The sequence below is a fragment of the Balaenoptera musculus genome, chromosome 14 (assembly GCF_009873245.2).
Source record: "Balaenoptera musculus isolate JJ_BM4_2016_0621 chromosome 14, mBalMus1.pri.v3, whole genome shotgun sequence".
In the NCBI taxonomy this organism is placed as follows: domain Eukaryota; kingdom Metazoa; phylum Chordata; class Mammalia; order Artiodactyla; family Balaenopteridae; genus Balaenoptera; species Balaenoptera musculus.
In genome coordinates this window covers 28,237,238-28,259,530 of record NC_045798.1, presented here as the reverse complement: position 1 = coordinate 28,259,530, position 22,293 = coordinate 28,237,238, and the positions used below count along the sequence as shown (strand labels likewise).

Genomic DNA, 22,293 nt, shown 5'->3' with positions numbered 1-22,293 from the left:
CACTTTTCACCAACGCTCAGTAGTGTCAGTCTTCTTCATTTTATTCTGACAGGCACATAGTGGTATCTCATTGTGGCTTTAGTTTTCATTTTACTGATTCTTAATGACATTGAGCACTTTTCATATGCTTATTGGCCTTTGTCCTCTTGTGAAATATCTGTTCAAGTTTTGCCCATTTTTATATTGGGTAGACTATCTTTTTTGTACTGACTTGTTGGTTTTTAAAATATGTTTATTCTGGATATGAATCCTTTGTTGTATGTATCGTATTGTGAGAATATACTTGGTGAAAAGAAGTTTTTAATTTTAATATACAATATACCAGTGTTCTCCTTTATAGTTGGCATATTTTGTTTAAGAAGTCTTTGCATATTCCAACCAAGATCATGAAGAAGTTCTTCTGTGTTTTCTTCTAAAATTTTTTTTGTTTTACCTTTCACTTTTAAATCAGAAATCTTACAGAATTTATTTTTGTTAATAGTGTGAAATAGGATTTAAGGTAGAAGTTTTCTCTTATGGATTTCCAGTTGTCCCAGCATTATTTATTGACAAAAACCATCCTTCTCTTACGATACCAGTTTTCCACCTTTGTCATGTAAAAGGTGATCATATATGTGTGAATTTGTTTCTGGACTCTATTCTGTTTCACTGATCAGTTTATTTTTCCTTGTACCAGTACCACACCATCTTAATTGTATCTTTATAATGGATCTTATCAATAACAGGATACAGGGATAGCTTTAGCTTGCTAATTGAGTTAATTGAACAAAGTGGAGAGTGGTACATGATGAATGCATAGAGATAGGTAGGAGTGGGAGAAATCTGTTATTCTAAAGTCAGTAGAAAGCCACAAGAGGATTATATGAATGAGATCATTTATTTTATGTTTTTAAAAGATAACCCTGATCCAGCAAGGATATAAAAGACTTGGAACAACCCTGTCAACCAACTTAAACTAAATGTCATCTATAGAACACTTCACCCAACAACAGCAAAATGTACATTCTTCTTAGGTGTACATGAAATATTCTCCAGAATAGACCATAGAACTAATGTCAATAAAATTAAAAGGATTAAAACCATACAAAGTATTTTTCCTACCACAGTAGAATTTAGTTAGAAGTCAACAGCAGAAGAAAATTTGGGAAATCCACAAATATTTGGAAATTAAACCAAAAAAAATCTTAATAACTTGCAGGTCAAAGAAGAAATCACAAGGAAATTTGGAAAATATTTTGCACTGAATGAAAATCAAAACACATCAGGATGTATGGGATGAAGCCAAAGCATTGTTTAGAGGAAAATTTTTGGCTGTAAACACCTATATTGGGAAAGAAAACAAAGATCTCAAGTCAATAACCTAAGATTCCACTTAAATAATGAGGAGGTGGGAGAACTAAACCCAAAGTCAGAAGGATGGAAATAAAGATTAGAGGGGAAAATAAATGAAATAGAAAACAGAGAAACAATAGAGAATATCAGTGAAATAAATCCTTTATAAAGATCAACAAAATTGACACACTTGACCAAGAAAAAAAGAAAAGTTACCAAATGAGGAATGAAAGGAATTTACCATCAAATTTACAATATATAAATGGATTATAAGGGAATAACATGAACAATTTTATGTCAGCAAATCAGACAAATGAAATGGACCAATTCCTGCAAAGACAAAAGGACTCCAAATACTAAAACACTCAAGAAGAAATGGAGAATCTGAATAGTAAAGAAATTGAATTAATACTTTAAAATCTTCCACAAAGAAAAACTCAGGCCCAGATGACTTCACTGGTGATTTCTATCAAATATTTGAAGAAGAAATAATGCCAGTCCTTCACAAACTCTTACAGAACACAAAGGAGGGACTTCCCTGGTGGTCCAGTGGTTAAGACTCTGAGCTCACAATGCAGGGGGCCTGGGTTCGATCCCTGGTCAGGGAACTAGATCCTACATGCTGCAACGAAGATCCTGCATGCCACAACTAAGACCCGGTGCAGCCAAATAAATAAATAAATATTTTTTTAAAAAAAGAACACGGGGCTTCTCTGGTGGCGCAGTGGTTAAGAATCTGCCTGCCAATGCAGAGGACACGGGTTCGAGCCCTGGTCTGGGAAGATCCCACATGCCGCAGAGCAACTAAGCCCGTGAGCCACAACTACTGAGCCTGCGCGTCTAGAGCCTGTGCTCCGCAACGGGAGAGGCCGCGACAGTCAGAGGCCCACGCACTGCGATGAAGAGTGGTCCCCGCTCGCCGCAACTGGAGAAAACCCTTGCACAGAAACGAAGACCCAACACAGCCATAAATAAATAAATAAATAAATAAATAAATAAATTTTTTTTTTAAATGAGCACTACATTCTAGGAATAAGGATAAACTAGAAAGAAATAGACCAGCGAGATCTTAAACTCATACTTGAATCATCTCAAATCCCTATTGGATTAAGATGATTTGGAATTCTTAGTGCCCTACCCAAATAGACCATCAGAAGCAAAAATAAGTTTTCTCTGGAGGAAGATAACATCATCAGGAGCCTTGAATTATTTCTGTAATTTTTCATACACAATGTCCAACACTCAATCAAAAATATCCAGCACACAATGGAAACAGTCCAGATGGGATCCAATGGTGGAGTTACCAAACAAAGACCTAACACAGGAAATATATTAAGTATAAATTAAGCAATTGCTTCAATTAAAGGCTAAGATTATCAGACAATATTTTGAAAATATACTGCTTAGAAGAGACACACCTTAAATATAAGGGCAGAGGAAAGTTGAAAGTAAAAGAATGGAATAAATTATACTGCGTAAATATAAAGTAAAAGAGCTGGGATACTTTAAGGCAAAAAGCATAATTAGAGATAAAGAGATTTACTTTATAAAAGTTCAATTCATGGAAAATACATAACAGTTCTAAATGTGCATATACCTACACACATGCACACACAGATTCTTCACTGGCAAATTCTATCACATTTTTTTAAAAATTATTTATTTATTTTTGGCTGTGTTGGGTCTTCGTTGCTGTGCGCAGGCGTCCTCTAGTTGCGGCGAGTGGGGGCTACTCTTCGTTGTGGTGTGTGGGCTTCTCACTGCGGTGGCTCCTCTTGTTGCGGAGCACGGGCTCTAGATGCGTGGGCTTCAGTAGTTGTGGCACGTGGGCTCAGTAGTTGTGGCTCACGGGCTCTAGAGAGCAGGCTCAGTAGTTGTGGCGCACGGGCTTAGTTGCTCTGCGGCATGTGGGATCTTCCCAGACCAGGGCTCAAACCCATGTCCCCTGCATTGGCAGGCAGATTCTAAACCACTGTGCCACCAGGGAAGTCCCTCTATCACATTTAAAGAAGATATAATGCCAATGTTTCATAAATCTTAAGGATGATATAATGCCAATCTCTCACAAAATTTTCCACCAAATAGAAAAAGAAAACTTCCCTGTGAGTTTTATAAAGCATGTATAACCTTGATACCAAACCTGAAAGATGTTACAAGAAAGGAAAACTACAAATCAATATCATGTGTGAACAAAGATGCAAAAATCCTAAACAAAATATTAACAAACTGAATCCAGTAATATATAAAAATGATAATACATTACGTAAGTTGGGTTTATTCCACGAATGAAAGATTCATTTAATATACAAAAATTAGTAAATGGAATTCACTACATTTACAAACTAGAGCAGGAAACTCCTATGGTTATCTCAGTAGATCAAAAAGTATACTTGATGAAATTTAACACAAATTCGTGATGAAAACTTTTAGGAAACAAGAACTAGGAAACAAGAACTAGAAAAATTCCTTAACCTCATATCTTACATAATGGTGAAATATAGACTGTTATATGCTATCACCACTTCTGTGCAGCATATCTTACATAACGGTGAAATATAGACTGTTATATGCTATCACCACTTTTGTGCAGCATTGTACTGTGCACCTTAGATGGTATAATAGGGTGAGAAAAAGAAATAAAGATCAGAAAAAAATAAAAGTGTCATTATTCCCAGATAGTTACTGCTGGTAGTGTGTAAATTGTACAGTCACTAAAGTTGAATATATAATATTTTTAATAAGAAAGTTGAATATATCTATGTATCTGTATCTATCTATACATATGTATAACAGAGATCGCATGGACCACACAGCTTGTAATATTTACTACACTGCCCTTTACTGAAAAGGTTTGCTGACCTCTGCTCCACAGAAATCATTCAGGTGCATGGAATCAGACAATATATAATCTATTGAATCTGACTTCTTCCATTTAGCATACTATTTTTGAGGTTCATCTAGTATCATGTATAAGAAGTTCATTTCTTTTTGTTGCTGAATATTCCATCGTAAGGATAGACCACATTTTGTTTATCCATTCGCCAGTTGATAGACATGTGGATTGTTTCCACATTTTAGCTGCTACAAATAATGCTGTGAACATTCACATACAAGTCTTTGTGTGGGCATATGCTTTCATTTCTCTTGGGTGGACAGAAGTTCTGGGTCATAGGGTGAATTTATGTTTAAATTTTAAGAAAATGTCAAACTGCTTTCCAAAGTGGCTGCGCTGTTTCACATCGTCACCAGCGACGTATGAGACTCCCTTTTCACCACATCCTCCACAACACTTGTTATATTCTGTTCATTTTGGTCATGCCATTTTAGTGGATGAAAAGTGGTATTGTGTTGTGGTTTTAATTTGGATTTCTGAATGACTAATGATGATCATTTTTTTCCCTGTGCTTTTTAGCCATTTGTCTGTCTTCTTTTGTAAATGTCTATTCAAATATTTTCCCATTTGTAAACTGGATTTTTTGCCTTATTGTTGAGTTTTAAGAGTTTTTTGTATATTCTGGATACATGTCCTTTATCACAAATATGATTTGCAAATATTTTTTCCCATTCTGTGTGTTGTCTATCCATTTTCTTAATGGTGTCTTTTAATGCACAAAGTTTTTAATTCTGACAAAGTCCAATTTATCAATTTTTTTAATGGATGCTTTTGGTATCATATCTAAGAAATCTGACTCACCCAAGGTCATGAAGACTTTTCCCTATGTTTTCTTCTAAAAGTGTTATAGTTTCCTTTCTTAAATTAGGTCTTGAATCCATTTTAATTTTTGCATATGGTGTAAGGTAAGGGTCAAAATTGTCCCATCACCATTTGTCAAAAAGACTCTTTTCCTAATGTATCTTGGCACCCTTCTTGAAAATCAATGGACTTAAATATGAGTTTATTTTTGTACTCTACATTCTGTTCCATTGATCTGTATGTCTGTCTTTAGGCTAATACCACCCTTTAGGCTAATACCTAATAATCACCCTTTTGATTACGGTAGATTTACTGAAAGTTTTGAAATCAAGAAGTGTTAAGTCCTCCCGTGTTGTTCTTTTAAAAAATTGCTTGATGCTGCGTCCTTTGCATTAATATATAAATTTTAGGATCAGTTTGTCAATTTCTACAAAAATCTTGCTGTAATTCTACAGGGACTGCATTGAATCTATAGGTCAATTTGGGAGAGGTGACATCTTAATAATAGAGTGTCCCAATCAATGACATGGAATGTCTCTCTACTTAGATCTTTAATTTCCCTCAGCAATATTTTATAGTTTTCAGTGTACAAAACTTATACTTTTTTTGTTAGATTTATTCCTAGGCATTTTATTTTTTTTTTTTCTTAAGATCATTTTTGAATTGTTCATTACTAGCACATAGAAATATAACTGTTTTTTGTACATTGATCATGTATTATGTAACTTTGATGAACTCATAGTTTTTTGATGGATTTTTTAGAATTTTCTATATATAGTTATCTGCAAGTAAAAGACAGTTTCACTTATTCTTTTCCAATCTGAATGCCTTTTATTTCTTTTTCTTGCATGATTCACTGGCTAAAACCTAAGTAGCAAGAGTGAACATCAGTGCCTTATTCTCAGTTTTCTTTCAACAAGCATGATGTTAGCTGTAGGTTTTTGTAGATGCCTTTTTGATCACAGTGAAGTTTCCCTTCTATCCCAGGTTTGTTGAGAGTTTTATCATGAAGGGATGTTGGATTTAAAATACTTTATCTATTGAAATGTTCACACTGTTTTCTCCTTTATTAATACGGTGTTATATTGATTTTCAGGTATTAAACCTTCCTTGCATTACTGGAATAAATCCTACTTAATCATGGTGTATAATCCTTTTTATATGCTGCTAGATTCTGTTTGCTAGTATTTTGTTGAGGATATTAATCCCTATAGTCATAAGAGATGTTGGTCTGTAGTTTTCTCTTCTTGTGATGTCTTTTCCTGGCTTTGGGTGGTATCAGGGAAATACTGGCCTCATAGAATGAGCTGGGAAGTATTCCCTCCTCCGTGTTCTTTCTTTTTTTTTTTTAATTATAAAAAAAATAATGCTTAGGGCCATAGCAGGTACAGGTGTGTTTCTCCAGTAGCAGTTGGAGGCCTAACTGTCAGGGAAGATGGACAAAGCTTGTGGTGTGTGCAGAGTCAGTGCTTGAGGACATGTCATAAAAGGCAGGAGGCTTTTCTTCTTTTTTTATGGCTGAATAATATTCCATTGTGTAGAAAATATATATATATGTATATATCTCACATTTTAAAAATCCATTCATCCATCAGTGGACATTTTTTTTCACATTATTTCCATGTCTTGGCTATTGTGAGTAATGCTGCAATGAACAAGGGGGAAGGTAGATGCCTCTTCAAAATCCTGATTTCATTCCCTTCAGATATACATCCAGATGTGGAATTGTTGGTAGTTCTATTTTTTTATTTTTTGAGGAACCTCCATACCATTTTCCATAGTGGCTGCACCAACTTACATTCCCACCAATAGTGCACAAGGGTTCCCTTTTCTTTACATTCTCACCAGCATTTATTTCTTGTCTTTTGTATAATAGCCATCCTAACAGGTGTGAGGTGATAGCTCATTGTGTTTTGAATTGCGTTTCCATGATGATTAGTAGTGTTGTGTATCTCTTCATGTGCCTGTTACCCATCTGTGTATCTTCTTTGGAAAAAATGTCTATTCAGATCCTCTGACCATTTTTAAATTGAATTATTAGGTTTTTGCTATTGAGTTTTATGAGTTTCTTATATATTTTGGATATTTACCCCAGATACAGGTTTGCAAATATGTTATCCCATTCTGCAGGTTGCCTTTTCATTTTGTTAATGGTTTCTTTAGCTGTGCAGAAACTTTTTGGTTTGCTATCGTCCCACTTCTTGATTTTTGTATTAATATTTGTTGCTTGTGCTTTTGGTGTCAGATTAAAAAAATAATTGCCAAAACCAATGTGAAGGAACTTTCCCCCTAAGTTTTCTTCTATGAGTTTTACAGTAGGTCTTATGTTTAAGTCTTTAATATATCTCAAGGTAATCTTTTGAGTAGTGTAAGATAGAGGTCCAATCTCTTTTTTTTTGCATGTGAATATCCAGTTTTCCCAATACCATTTATTGAAGAGACTATTCTTTCTCCATTGAGTTTGGCTACCTTGTCAAATATTAGATAACCATATACACATGGTCTTATTTCTGGGCTCTCTATTCTGTCCCATTGATCAATGTGTCTGTTTTTTGCCAGTACCATACTGTTCTGATTATTATAGCTTTGTAATGTAGTTTGAAGTCAGGAAGGTATGATATCTCCAGTTTTGTTCTTTCTCAAGATTGCTTTGGCTATTCAGAATTTTCTGTGGGTCTGTGCAAATTTTAGGATTGTTTTTTCTACTCCTGATAGGAATTGCATTGCCTCTTTAGATGGCTTTGGGTAGTATGGACATTTTAACAATATTAACTCTTCTGATTCATGAATACTAGATGTCTTTCCATTTATTTGTGTCTACTTCAATTTCTTTATCAATATCTTATAGTTCTTGGTATATAGATCTTTTACTTCCCTGACTAAATTTATTCCTAAGGTTTTATTGTTTTTGATGTTATTATAACTGAGGTTGTTTTCTTTACTTCTTTTTCAGGTAGTTCATTGTTAGTTTATAGAAATGCAACTAATTTTTGTACATCAATTTTTTTTTAAAAGAAATTCACATTCTTTTATTTATTTATTTATTTATTTATTTATTTATGGCTGTGTTGGGTCTTCGTTTCTGTGCGAGGGCTTTCTCTAGTTGTGGCAAGCGGGGACCACTGTTCATCGCGGTGCGCGGGCCTCTCACTATCGCAGCCTCTCTTGTTGCGGAGCAGAGGCTCCAGACGCTCAGGCTCAGTAGTTGTGGCTCACGGGCCCAGTTGCTCCGCGGCATGTGGGATCTTCCCAGACCAGGGCTCGAACCCGTGTCCTCTGCATTGGCAGGCAGATTCTCAACCACTGTGCCACCAGGGAAGCCCTGTACATCAATTTTTGTATTCTGATAATTTACTGAATTCATTTATTAGTTCTAACAGTTTTGTGTGTGTGTGTGTGTGTGTGGATTCTTTAGGATTTTCTATATACAAAATCATGTCATCAGCAAACAGAGACAGTATTACTTCTTCCTTTCTGGTTTGGTTGCCTTTTATTTATTTTTCTGCCTGATTGCTCTGGCTAGGACTTAAAGTAGTATATTAAACAGGAGTAATAGTGGGCACTCTTGTCTTGTTCCTGATCTCAGAGGGAAAGTTTTCAACCTTCCACTATTGAGTGTGATATTAGTTGTGGGCTTGTCATATATTGCCTTTATTATGTTGAGCTACACTTCTTCTGTACCCTGTTTGTTGAGAGTTTTTATCATGAAAGGATGTTGAATTTTGTCAAATGCTTTTTCTGCAACTACTGAGATGATTCCGTGATTTCTTTCATTTTACTAATGTGGTGTATCACATTTACTGATTTGCATATTTTGAACCATCCCTGCATCCCAGGGATAAATCCCATTTGATCATGGTGTATGTTGTATGATAATTTAAATGAACTGTTGAATTCAGTTTGCTAGTATTTTGTTGAGAATTTTTGCATCTGTGTTTATTAGAGATTTGGGGCTATAATTTTCTTTTCTTGTAGTGTCCTTGTCTGGCTTTGGTATCAGGGTAATGCTGGCCTCATGAGATGAGTTTGGAAGTGTTCTCTCCTCTTCTATATTTTGAAAGAGTTTGAGGAGGATTAGCATTAATTCTTCTTTAAATGCTTGGTAGAATTCACCAATAGAGATATTTGGTCCTAGCCTTTTCTTTGTTGGGAGGTTTTTGATTACTGATTCAGTGTCCTTACTAGTAATTGGTCTATAGGGATTTTGTATTTCTTCATGATTCAGTCTTGTTACGTTGTGTGTTTCTAGGAATTTATCTATCTCTTCTAGGTTTTTCCAATTTGTTGGCATGTAATTTTTCATGGTAGTCTTTTATGATTCTTTGTATTTCTGTGGTATCAGTGTAATGTCTTCTCTTTCATTTAATATTTTATTTATTTTGGTCCTCTTTTTTTTTGTTAAGTCTAGCTGAAGGTTTGTCAATTTTGTTTATCTTAAAAAAAAAACAATCGGTCTTAGTTTTGTTGATTTTTTTTCTATTTTCTTTTTAGTCCATATTTAATTTATTTCCTTTCTGATCTTTATTTCCTTTCTATGCTAATTTTGGACTTATTTGTCCTTTTTCTAGTTCCTTGACATGTAAAGTTAGGTTGTTTATTTGAGATCTTTCTTTTTTCCTAACGTAGGCATTTATCACTATAGATGTTCCTGTTAGCACTGCTTTGCTACTTCCCATAAGTTTCGGCATGTGTGTTTTCACTTTCATTTATCTCAATATATTTTTTTATTTCCCTTTTGATTACTTCTTTGACCTATTGGTTGTTCATGAGTGTCTTGATTACATGCCACATATTTGTGAATTTTCCAGTTTTTCTCCTTTATCGATTTCTGTTTTCATATTTCTGGGGTTAGAAAAGATACTTCATATAATTTCAATTCTTAAAAATTTGCTAGGACTTGTTTTCTGACCTAACATATAATTTATCCTGTAGAATGTTCCATGTGTGCATGAGAAGAATATATATTCTGTTGGTGTTGGATGGACTGTTCTGTATATTTCTGTTAGGTCCAATGCTCTATCATTCAAGTCCAGTGTTTCCTTATTGATTTTCTGTCTGGATGATCTGTCCATTGTTGAAAGTGTGATACTGAAGTCCCAATTATTGCATTGTTGTCTTTTTTATCCTTCAGATCTGTTAGCATTTGCTTAATATATCTAGGTGCTTTGATGTCAGATGAATGTATAAATTGTTATATCCTCTTGATGAATTGACCTCTTCATCATAATATAATGACCTTCTTTGTCTCTTGTTACAGTTTTTGACTTAAAGTTTATTTTGTCTGATAGAAGTATAGCTACTTTTGCTCTCTTTGGAGTTCTATGGGTATGGAATATCTTTTTACATCCCTTCCCTTTTAGCCAATGGTGTGTCCTTAAAGCTGATGTGAGTCTCTTGTAGGAAGCATATCACTGGGTTCTGTTATTTTTATCCATTTGGCCACTCTATGCCTTTTGATTGGAGAATTTGATACATTTACATTTAAAGTAATTATTGATAGGTAAGGACTTGCTAATGCCATCTTATTGTTTTCTGGTTGTTTTGTAGTTCCTTTCTTCCTGTCTTGCTTTCTTCCTGTGTGACTTGATGATTTTCTGTAGTGATGTCCTTTGATTTTCTCCTCTTTACCTTGTGTGTATCCATTGTATGTTTTTTTGCTTTGTGTTTACACTGAGGCATACATAAAGCATCTTATAGTATAATTCTATTTTAAGCTGATAACAACTTAGCTCTACTGCATAAGAAACTCTACCCTTCCTTCTATTTTATGTTTTTGATGTCACAATTTATGTCTTTTTATATTTTGTAACCATTAACAAATTATTGTAGCTACAGGTATTTTCAATACTTCTGTCCTTTAATGTTTATGCTAGAGTTAAGTGATTAACACACCACCATATTACAGCATTGGAGTATTCTGAATTTGACTATATATTTAACTTTACCAGTGTGTTTTATATTTTCACATATATTCATGTTACTTATTAGCATCCTTTTGTTTCAGCTTGAAGACCTCCTTTCAGCATTATTGTGAGGAAAGTCTGGTAGTGATGAACTCCCTCAGCTTTGTTTGGGAAAGTTTTTATCTCTCCTTCATTCCTGAAGGATTACTTTGCTGGATAAAGTATTCTTGGTTGGCAGTTTTGTTGTTGTCGTTGTTTGTTTCAGAACTTTGAATATGTCATCCCAGTCTCTCCTGGATTTTCAGGTTCCTACTGAGAAATCTACTGATAACCATATGGAGGCAGCCATATAAGTAACAAGATTATTTTCCTTTGCTGCTTTTGAGATTAACTCTTTCTTTGATTTTTGACAGTTTTTTTTAAATAAATTTATTTATTTATTTATTTATTTTTGGCTGCATTGGGTCTTCATTGCTGCACACGGGCTTTCTCTAGTTGCGGTGAGCAGGGGCTACTCTTCATTGCGGTGCACAGGCTTCTCATTGTGGTGGTTTCTCTTGTTGTGGAGCACAGGCTCTAGGTGCCCGGGCTTCAGTAGTTGTGGCACGCGGGCTTCAGTAGTTGTGGCTCGTGGGCTCTAGAGCACAGGCTCAGTAGTCGTGGTGCACGGGCTTAGTTGCTACCTGGCATGTGGGATCTTCCCAGACCCAGGCTCGAACCCGTGTCCCCTGCATTGGCAGGCAGATCCTTAACCACTGCGCCATCAGGGAAGCCCTTGACAGTTTTATTATAATGTGTCTTGGAGAAGACCTTTCTGAGTTGAATTTGTTTGGGGACCTATGAGCTTCATGAACTTGGGTATCTGAATTTCTCCCCACATTTGGGACATTCTCAGCCATTATTTCTTTCAATAAGCTTTTACTTTTTTCTCTCTCTCTTCTCTTGCTGGAACTCTAATACTGCATAGATTGCTTAAGTTATTGTATTCCATAAGTCCTGTGAGCTTTCTACATTTCTTTTCATTCTTTTTTCCTTTTGCTCCTCTGAATGGATAATTTCAAATGATCTGTCATTGAGTTTACAGATTCTTTCTTCTTCTTGGTCCAGTCTGTTGTTGAAGCTCTCTATTGACTTTTTCAGTTCAATTATTGTGTTCTTCATCTCCAAAAACTCTATTTAGTTCTTTTTTGTTTTCTATCTCCAGTTGAACTTCTCATTTTGTTCCTGTATTGTTTTCCTGATTTCATTAAATTGTTTATTTGTGTTCTCTTGTATCTCTCTGTGCATCTTTAGAATAATTATTTTGAATTCTTTATCAGGCAATTTGAGTATGTCCATTTCTTTGGGGTCAGTTACTGAAAGTTTGCTGTGATCCTTTGGTGGTGTCGTGAGTGCCTGACTCTTTGTGACCCCTGTAGCCTTGCATAGGTGTCTGGTTATTCTCCCTTCTCCTTTCTTTTTTAACTGCAAATCTTCCCCCAAAGTTCTCTAAGTTTATGGCTCCCGCTTTTCACTTCCCGTTACCCTCAAAACCTTGCAATATGTTTGTTCTTCCAGAAGACACTAAAGGCAGATTTCCTTTGGTTACAATGTCCAAAGACTTTTCCCTAATTACTGCCCTCCTCGGCCTCTATTTGGCTTTGGGCCCTGCTGAGAATTCTCCCTCATTTTGTCATTCTCCTTCCCTGGCTTCTGTAGCATTCAGGCTCTTGGCATCCTTCTTTGATGGCTCTTCTGATGTCTCCCTTTTAACTCCTATTCATGTTACTATGGTGGCATAAAAAATTATCCCCAAACTTAGTGGTATAAATGGCCATTTATTATGTTCATTAATTCTGTAGGTCAAGAATTAAGATGTGGAATAGCAAGGATGGTTTGTCTCTGCTCAATGATGTCTGGCCAGGCAGGAAGGCTCAACTGGAGTGATCTGAAAATTGGTCCCCCCCCATGTCTGGTGTTTGATGCTGGCTGTGGCTAGGGGCCTCAGTCACTCTCCATGTAGGCCTTCTATGTGGAGTCCCCATGTGGGCTAGTTTGGGCTTCCTCACAGTACTGTGGCCTGGTTCCAAGGATGAGTGTCTCCATAAAGAGTGGCCCAGGCAGAAGCTGTATCCTTTTTTTTTAGTATTTATTTATTTGGCTGCTCCGGGTCTTAGTTGAGGCATGTGGGAGGATCTTTAGTTGTGGCATGTGAACTCTTAGTTGTGGCATGCAGGATATAGTTCCCTGACCAGGCTAACCCTAACCCTCTGCATTGGGAGCATGGAGTCTTAGCCATTGGACCACCAGGGAAGTCCCAGAAGCTGTATCCTTTTAAGGATTTTGCTTCAGAAGTAATACAGCATCTCTTCTGCCATATTTTATTGGTTGGAGCAGTCACAAACCCAGATTCAAAAGGAGGGACATTCTTCAGTGAAAACATTAGGTGAAAAAAAATTATTTATCTAAATTAAGGAGAATTTTAATGATTTCTCTATGCACATTTATTTTTTTAACAGTATAAGATTTTGAGTAGCCCTCAAGAACATAAAATATGAATCGGTTGGTCAGCTACTTTTTCACTAAATATGTATACAGAAATCTCTATGGTGAACACAGCTGTGGTTACAAATTCTGCAACTTAAAATTTTCTATAAGTTCAGGAAATATATTTATTGTCAGTTTTCAAGATGAACTTATTTCTGCTATTGAGTCACTAGGTAATTGTTAGAAAGTTGATTTGTCTTTTTTCCTGAAATGAATTCTCAAAAGACATTTTTAATTGCGCAAGTTTGTTGATGACAAGTTGCTGGAGCCCCAGTTAAGGAAAATTCCCAAATCTCTGAACCTTTGAGCCTTAGCCAACCATTTGCTGGAAGAAATTGACTCTGGGTGATGGAAGTGAATCAAATTATTCCAAAGGTTATGCAGGGGCAAATTCTAAGCCTCCTCCAGAGAACCAACTACTGCTATTACCCACAAGTGGACTATGACTGAAAACTCATCCAGATGTGTCTATGTACTCAGAAGAGTCTACTTGATGATATCCCCTGGGCTAAGTAACCTGGAGGCAGGTGTGTGAAAAACATTAAAGCTTGAAGGCCGTTAACAAGTCAGAAAGGGAAATGGAAAGGCAGAAAAATGGAACACAGAATGGTGAGGCTTTCTAGTATGAATGACAAACAATCAGGAATGATTGTTTATGTTATGAGTTATTTTATCATTTATAGGGATACTTTGCATTCATGGGACTGTGCCCACAGAGTAAGGATGTCAGTGTGCTTTGTAGGTGAACAGTAACATTCTTATGAGAGATCTTGGGGAAAATGCTGTATTTGTATAAAATTGGCAAAATAGTCTAAAAGTTGAAGCCCTCTGAGAATTACTCACCTTATTAGTTAATAGGCAACGGTGGTCCCTGGGATTCTGGGCTTATTATCTCAGATGCAAAATTCAAAACATAGGGCATGAAAGTCTCTCTAGAATATTCTTTTCTTTTATTTATTTATTTATTTTATTTATTTATTTTTAGCTGCGTTGGGTCTTTGTTGCTGTGCGTGGGCTTCCTCTAGTTGCGGTGAGCGGGGGCCACTCTTCATTGCAGTGCACAGGCTTCTCACTGTGGTGGCTTCTCTTGTTGCAGAGTATGGGCTCTAGGCACCCAGGCTTCAGGAGTTGTGACTCATGGGCTCTGGAGTGCAGGCTCAGCAGTTGTGGCACATGGGCTTGGTTGCTCTGTGGCATGTGGGATCTTCCTGGACCAGGGCTCGAACCCATGTCCCCTGCACTGGCAGGCGGATTCTTTTTTTTTTTTTTTAATTTATTTATTTAATTTATTTATTTTTGGCTGTGTTGGGTCTTCATTGCTGTGGGCTCTCTCTAGTTGTGGTGAGCGGGGGCTACTCTTCATTGCAGTGTGCAGGCTTCTCATTGCAGTGGCTTCTTTTGTTCTGGAGCACGGGCTCTAGGCGTGCGGGCTTCAGTAGTTGTGGCACACGGGCTTAGTTGCTCCGCGGCATGTGGTATCTTCCCAGACCAGGGCTTGAACCCATGTCCCTTGCATTGGCAGGCGGATTCTTAACCACTGCACCACCAGGGAAGTCCCTGACATGAATTTTAGATCTTTAACTATGGCCCCACAAGTCCCTGAGTCTCTGTTCGTTCATTTTCAGTCTATTTTTCCTCTCTTGTTCAGATTGGGTAATTCCTATTGTTCTATATTAAAGTTATCAGATTGTTTCTCCCATCTGTTACAATCTACTGTTGAGTTCATCCACTGAGTTTTTTAAAAATTTGGTTACTTTTCAGTTCTAAGCTATTCATTTGGTTCTTTATATCTTTTTTTTTTAATATCTTTTTTTGCTGAATTATTTTCATTTGTTTCAAGTGTGTTTGTAATTCATTGTTGAAGTATTTTATTATGACTGCTTTAATATATTTTTTAAATAATTCTAACACCTCTTAACATCTGTTGATTATCTTTTATCACTCAAGTTGAGATCTTCCTGGTTCTTGGGCTGATGAGTGATTTGAATTGAAACCTGGATATTTTGGGTATTATTTTATGTGATTTTTAAAATCTAATTTAAACCTTCTGCCTTAAGTAAGTATTGAGCTTGACTATCTGGTTTTCTCTAACACTGCCAGCAGGGGAAGAGGGGAGGCCCTGCCTCCAGGTGATGGTAGAATTCCAGGATCTTTACTTGGCTTCCACTAACCCTTGACCTAGGGAGAGCCTTCTCATTAATTCTGGGTGTGGGTGAGAGTTTTGATTTCTGATGATGCTACCCTGGTGGGTATGGGTAGAGTGTCTTGTTATTGCCCCTTATGTGGTATCCACCAACACCAGGGTATGCGGGAGGTTGCCTCATTACTTCTGGGCTGTGGTGAATGTCTACACTAGGCCTCCTTTGACACCACTCTATTGATGCTGGGTGAGGAGTAGTCCAGGTTGCCTGTGTGGTCTCCATGGACACCATTGAGGGGGAGAGGACAGAGGCTCTTTATTGCCTGGCAGGGATAAAATCTCTGGCTCTGCACTTAGCTTTGCTGGTGTGGTCACAAGTTTTTTCTGTTGTGTTTTGCTCGAGTAGCCCAGTTATTACCTAAAATTTTCCTTCTTGCTAGCCTGTCCTTTTCCTTGTCCTTTGGCTAGAGAGATCAAATTTTGTGGGTATGTATGTGTGTGTTGGTCCTATGACCACTGGGACTTTCAAGTTGCTGGCTTCTTCAGGTCACATCTGGGAATTTGGGGGCAGAGAGAACAACCTGGGAACCCATTACTGTGTTGTTCATTGGGTCCTACAGTATCTAGTTGATTTGCTTTCTCACCACCTCTCAGAATCTTCTTATGTTTGTGTTATACATCACATCTAGGGGTTTTAGTTGTATTTAGCAGAAGGAACAGGGAAAAGTACATCTACTCTATCTTCCCAGAATGAGAACTCTATAACATACTCATTTCTATGGCACCTCACTTTTTATCTTGTAATATTTTTTCTTATGGTTTGCTTTTCTAATTCAACTACTCCTTCCTATGCTTATTGTTTACATGGTATATACTTTCCCAACCAGTTTCTTTTAACATATATATGTCTGTAAATTAAAGAGATTCTCTTCTTGATAGAATATAGTTTTGTTTTACATTATATCTATTCTGATCACCTCTGCCTTTTAATTGGTATGGCCAGTCCATTAATATTTAATATAATTATTAATATGTTTTTAATCAGTATTACCATTTAAAAAATTTAGGTTCCTTCTTTTTTTTTTAAGTTTTCTTTTCTTCTTTTTTTTTAAAAAATTTATTTATTTATTTATTTTTGGCTGTGTTGGGTCCTCGTTTCTGTGCGAGGGCTTTCTCTAGTTGTGGCAAGTGGGGGCCACTCTTCATCGCGGTGCGCGGGCCTCTCACTGTCGCAGCCTCTCTTTGCGGAGCACAGGCTCCAGACGCGCAGGCTCAGTAGTTGTGGCTCACGGGCCTAGTTGCTCTGCAGCATGTGGGATCTTCCCAGACCAGGGCTCGAACCCGTGTCTCCTGCATTAGCAGGCAGATTCTCAACCACTGCACCACCAGGGAAGCCCCTATGTTCCTTCTTTTTGTCTTCTTCCACTGCTCCTCCTTTTGTATCTTCTTTTGGATTATTGAGTATTTTTTAATGAACAACATTTTAATTTTTTAATTCACTTTTTAGCTCTCTTTGCATTATTTTTCAGTAGTTGACTTAGGGATTAAATACACATCTTTAGCTTCTCACAATATATTTAGAGTTAATGTAGTATCATTTTATGTAAAATATAGCACACTTGCAACTGTAGAAGTCCATTTACTGACCCAATCCTTTTTACTATAGCTATCCTGTATTCTATTCATATATTAGTCTCACAAGAAAATGTTATATAAGTTTTCCTCTGAACAATCATGTGTACTTTATTTTATTTTATTTAATAAATTTATTCATTTATGTATTTTTGGCTGCATTGGGTCTTTGTTGCTGTGCGTGGGCTTTCTCTAGTTGCAGTGAGTGGGGTCTACTCTTTGTTGCGGTGTGCAGGCTGCTTCTCATTGTGGTGGCTTCTCTTGTTGCGGAGCACGGGCTCTAGGTGCACGGGCTTCAGTAGTTGTGGCACGTGGGCTCAGTAGTTGTGACTTGTGGGCTTAGTTGCTCCGTGGCATGTGGGATCTTCCCGGACCAGGGCTTGAACCTGTGTCCCCTGCACTGGCAGGCAGATTCTTAACCACTGCACCACCAGGGAAGCCCCAGTCATGTGTATTTTAAATAAACTAAGAGAAAGTCATTATTTATATTTACTTACATATTTACATATTACAATTTCAAATGCTCTTCATTCATTCCTGAAGCAATGCACTTCCTCTGATATAATTTCCCTTTAGTCTGAAGAATTTCTTTTGGGAATTCTTATAGTGCAGTTCTGCTGTTGATAAATTCCCTTAATTTTAATTTATTTGAAAATGTCTTTGTTTTTCCTTCATTCTTAAAGAATATTTTTACTGGTTATGGAATTCTGCATTGGCAGATTTTTCTTTCAGCACTTCCAAAATGTTGTGCAACTGTCTTCCTGCTTTCATTGTTTCTGATGGTGAGTGTATTGCTGTTTGAATTATTGTTCCCCTCTGTGTAATGTGTTCTTTTATTCTGTCTCCTTTAAAGATTTTTCTCTTCATCTTTACTTTTCAACAGTTTGACTAGGATGCGCCTAGTTATGGTTTTCTTCATATTTCTCATTTGGGTGTGCTGAGCTTGTTGGATCTATAAATTGATGCCTTTCTCCAACTTTGCAAATTTTTTGGCTATTATTCAATTTTTTTTGTCTGCCCAATTCTCTCTTTCCTCTTCTTGTGTTATTTGGATTACCTATGCTAGACCTTTGGACATTGTGTAACAGGCTCCTAAAGCTCTATTCATTTTTTTACAACCATGTTTTTTTTTCTTTCTCTTCCTTAATTGGATGATTTCTACTGATATAGTTTCAAGTTTACAAACTCTTTTGCTGTCATCTCTACTTTACTATTGAGCCCATCTAGTGAGTTTTTAATTTTAGATTTTGCATTTTTCATTTCTGAAATTTCCATTTTTATTTTTTGAAGTTGCTATTTCTCTAGTGATATTTTCTATCTTTTCATTCATTGTGCATATATTTTCCCTTACCTCAATGAACATTGTTTTAATAACAGTTATAACATCTTTGTTGATATTGACGACATCTGAGTCATCTCAGGGTTGTCTTCTGTTGGTTGTATTTTCCCTTGAGTAAGGATAAACTTTCCTAGTTTATATATCAACTAATTTTGAATTTGATCCTAGAAATTGTAAGTATTATGTTGGAGAGACTCTGATTTCTGTTATATTCCTCTAAGAATTTTGATGGTTTTATTTAGTATACAATTAACTTGCAGACCATTTATCACTTATAATGATGTCAGTTCAAATGCAAATTTAGTTCCTTAAGCCTTATATGCAAGCTATGTTGAGTCTGCCCTCTACATGCTTGGTTCAAGGGTCAGCCAGAGACTTGGGCAGTGCTTGTCCACAAAATTTAGGGGCTTCTCTTTTCTGGCTTATCCCCTCCATGACATGTCCCTTCACTTTCTGGCAGCTTTGGTGGCCTGGTACCTCAGGCCAGAAAGATGGTGGGCTTTACATGAGAATTTTAATCACCCTGCATCACACTGAGACTGTCACCCCTCAGCTCAAAACTAAAGAAATGCAGACTCACCTATGTCTGTCCCTTCCTTCAAGATTCAACTCTTCTCCAAAACTTTCCTGCTTTTGTTCACTTTTCAGAGCCTCAGATATTTAAAATTGTGTCCAGACTTTATACTTATCTGCTAAAGGGTTTGTTTCTAGGAGGCTGCTCCAGCATACCTACAGTGGAAGCCAAAGCTTTGTTTAACTATTTCTTAAGATGTTCAAGAAGGTTCTCTGCAAAAAATTTGGTCACAACATAAGATTAAGAATTGGTAACTTAACCTCTCAGATCCCTGTTTAATTATCTGAAATGTTAGAAATAATAACAGTAAATAGCCATGCTGTCATTTAACTATCTACTCGTCAACAAATGTGTTGTCTTTTGTGCAAGTGCTTTAAATGCATTGTCTCATCAAGTCCTCACTGGATCATTATGTAGGCATGGCGTACTGTTATAGAGGTGGAGTCATTAGCCCAGTTTATAGATGAGAGAAGGGCTTCAAAGAGCTTGAGTATTTTCCCCAGGCATGAATCCAGCTCTTTCTGACTCCAGAATTTGAACTTTTAAGCTCTAATCAATGTGCCTGCTAGGACTATTTTTAGGAGTAGAAACTAGTGAAAACCATACAAAAAAATCTGTGAATGTAGAGCTGTAGTGACGATGTGCCATGGAAATACTTAGAAGGATGCAAATAGTTATCAGGAAAGCACTCAGGATTCCTAGAAGTAGCTATTTTTCTTTGCCATGGTTATGTGGAAGTGCTTTAGTCATGATGCTGAAAGTATGATTTTTAGACCTAAATTCTTGCTAATTGTTATGATGAGTTTAGAGATGGGCTTTTTGATTAGGAGTATTTTTACATATGTGGAGTTAGAGATTAAGAGAGCAGGGGAAGTGGGTGAAGGAAAGGCCCTTTATAGTGAGAGAATCAGAAGAGAAAGCATTAAGTTAAGCAGCAGCATTTTTACACTGTGGTCAAAAGGCTCTGCCCACTTGTCTGACACTGGAGTAATATTATTAATAATAATAATAACAATAATAGTAAACACTAACTTTTATTAAGCATTTAGCTTAATACACTGAGTGTTGCAAGCATTGTGCTGAACTTTTATTTTTTAATTTATTTCTCACAAAATTCTGTGAGGCAGGTAATACTCTGGTCCCTATATAACTGGTGGAATTATGGACTCTTATTGAAGTTAAATATCTTGTCCAGGGTTACATAAATAGCACACATGGAGCTGGGATTTGAACTCAATGACGTGAATTTTGAATCATTCTCTTACCTCTCATGACTGTGCTTTTCTGTCTGTAAAAGGAAGTTCTTGCCACTTCTAGACATATTCTATGAATTTATTTGATCAACATTTTAGCTTTATTGGTATTGGGACAATTTTCAATGTGTCCAACACTCTTGGGTTGGATATCATTGAAGAGTCAGGAGAAAGGGAGCAGGAGAAAAGTTTCAGCGCTCTTCAGCAAGGGCTGCAAGGGGTCCTGCTTAAAGTCTATATGACATCACAGTCTTGTTCAACAAACTCCAGACTGCTAGAACCTGTAGAAAATTGAAAAGGATTAAGTAGGGACAGATAAAATGAAGACTTTTAACAGATTTTAAGCTCATGGGATTTGTTATCTCAGATATAGTATAGCTTCTACTGACATAAAACTTTCTTAAAAAATTAAATTAGGTACATTTATTAATATGCTAATGGAAGCAAGAGACACTCACTGTTCTGAAGGGTATTCTTAATCTTTTGTGGGTCCTCCTGCCCTCTGCCCTCCTTATTTTCAGAATTCTGAGGAACATGGTCAAAGTCTGACCTGAGACATTAGGGGATGTGACAAAAGATGTGCTTTCACTGCACGAGAGTATATAGGTATTTAGAGGCTCTTAACATACTATCAAAAATTTTAATTGTAATACAGACTACACTTATGTGGATAAAGAAACATATATGTAGGGCTTCCCTGGTGGTGCAGTGGTTAAGAATCCACCTGCCAACACAGGGGACATGGGTTCGAGCCCTGGTCCGGGAAGATCCTACATGCCGCGGAGCAACTAAGCCCGCAAGCCGCAACTACTGAAGCCCGCGCGCCCGGAGCCCGTGCTCCACAACAAGAGAAGCCTCCACAATGAGAAGCCCACGCACTGCAATGAAGAGTAGCCCCCACTTGCTGCAACTAGAGAAAGCCCATGTGCAGCAACAAAGACCCAACACAGCCAAAAATAAATAAAGATAAATTAAAAGAAAAAGAAACATATATGTAGATTTGCAAAGAGGAGTAACTGGATTCTTTTCTCAGCAATACTTTGCGAATAATAGATCTTAAATATACAACACATGTTGGCAAAATAAATAACAGTTGTTTGCTGTTTCTTCAATGATCATATTGTAATGTCAACGGGAGATTGTCACCCTGAGTGTGAGAATTTCTAGCTACAAACTGTTGCATGTGTAGCAAATAGGGATCTGCACAAAATAGATTTAAAAAATCACTAAATATACGTAAAGGAGTAGCCAACTAAATATTCCATGTATAATTTCTTCTCCTTTATTTTAAAGGGAATATTTATGGAACGCACATATCTGTTTATTTTTTTGGCTGCAGTGCACAGCTTGCAGGATCTTACTTGCCAGACCAGGGATCGAACCTAGGCCCTGGCAGTGAAAGCCCTGAGTCCTAACCACTAGACTGCCAGGGAATGCCCTCAAAACCACATATCTTGAATCTGTATTTTTTGGTACTGTTCTCATTTTTCATAAAATTCACTAGAGGTCATTCATGAAATATAAATTAAATTATATCATTATAGGTAATTTCAAATATGTAAAAGTATAATTCACAATAAGTTGTTTGTCAAACAATATATTTTAGCTTTGTAAACATGACCATGGTTGGTATAATACATCTCAATCTTCATTTGAAGTTTGCAAAGATAGCCCAACTGTTAAAAATCTATTAATGTGGTATACCACATTAAGAAATTAAAGGAGGAAAAACTGATCATCTGATAGATGCTGAAAAAGCATTAAATAAATTCAACATTGATTAGTGATTAAAAATTACTGTTAAGAAACTAGGCAGAAAAAGAACATTATTAACTTGATGAAAGGTAATTTTCAAAAACTTATTGGTGAAATTTTATAAAGCATTTCTATTAAAGTGAAG

General features: G+C 36.6%; 1 non-coding gene across 1 annotated transcript; it reads left to right on the top strand.

Moving 5' to 3' along the window:
- The first annotated feature begins 1,867 nt into the window (after positions 1–1,867).
- TRNAV-CAC lies at positions 1,868–1,940 on the top strand. The gene has a single exon. It is a non-coding gene; the product is annotated as a tRNA-Val (tRNA).
- The last annotated feature ends 20,353 nt before the right edge of the window (positions 1,941–22,293 follow it).